Genomic DNA, 1,336 nt, shown 5'->3' on the forward strand with positions numbered 1-1,336 from the left:
GCTGGGGGGGCTGTGGCCTGCTGTCCTCGAGTCACGGGGCCACGCTGAGGTGACCACTGCCTGCAGCCTGCCCTGGGGTGGGACCGCCGAGCAGCTGCTCTTCCCGGACACTGAGGAGTCCATGCCACAGGCTCGGAGCAGGAGCCACCCTGAGTCACGGTCCCGCTTCCTGATATGGGCCTGGGCCTACAGACGCCTTTCTCTAAACCTCCTCGTCACAATTTCCCTGTTTAGTGTTGGGGCAGCTCCCTCATATTCTTTCATCAGCCCTGAGAGCAGAATATAGGCTCCATTACTGGGAATTTTTATTTACTTTATGTTTACAGTACACACGTACTAAGCCACACACAGGTGATGCCGCTCTGAGAGCACGTTAGGGTCCTGGGGGGCTGTTCAGAGTCTCCCCCGAGACTCCACCAGGGAAGGCCTCATGACAGGATGTTTATGGCCATCCAGCCTTACTAGTGCCGCGGGCCAGGCTGCACCTCACACCAGCTGCAGTGACAGAGGAGTCCATGCGCATTTGTCACCACGGGCATCTCCAGACTGTGCTTGGCAGACCCAGGTTTCAGTTTTGCTTCTGACAGTGACAGCCCTTGGAAACCCCTCAGAGTGAGCTCCGCCCTCCCCCAGCATCCACCTCTTCAGAAAGGCCCTCCGTGGTTCTCTCCAACCTCCTCCACCTCCACCTCGTCCTGACACAGACCCTGGACTCCAGCCAGCCTGGCGTCCCCCCTTCTCTGGTCCTCTACTCTCACTGTGGAGTCCCGGATTTCCTTCTCCACTTTAACAGCTGTTAGAATTAAACTAATCCAGCCATTGAGAGTCCATGCTTATGGGGTGGGGAGGGAGGTTTTCCTCAGGGCTGCAGTCCTCGCAGCAGTGCCCTGGTTGCCAGTGCTGAGTGGCGCGGCCTTCCCTGCTATGTGATGATGCTCACCCAGGCTTTGCCCCTCAGTGTACTCCACGTGATGTGAGCAGAGCACTGTGGCTGTTCTGGAAGACTGGAGGGAGACGGAAGTGAAAGAGGATTGAGTCAGCAAAAAAGGAGTGGGGCCATTTTATCTCCCTCCTGAGCCCTCTGAGCAATGCTAACTGTTCCCTTCCTCTCTCCCCTCCCCTCAGGCAGGATGTGCAGAGCAGCCCTGAGCCCCCCCCTATCAGGTCCCACCTGCCTTCTCCAAAGATGAAAGCTAGGAGAATTCATCCCGACACACACAGTGACGGAGGAAGGAGGGGGTGAGGAAAAGTCTTAGTTTCCCCCAGGATCCTCTTTCTCCTGCAGCCTGGGCTGTCTAGGCTGGGAGGAAGCAGAAAGAGCTACAGGGGACAACGG

The sequence above is a fragment of the Tupaia chinensis genome, unplaced genomic scaffold, assembly GCF_000334495.1.
Source record: "Tupaia chinensis unplaced genomic scaffold, TupChi_1.0 Scaffold144780_1, whole genome shotgun sequence".
NCBI lineage: Eukaryota > Metazoa > Chordata > Mammalia > Scandentia > Tupaiidae > Tupaia > Tupaia belangeri.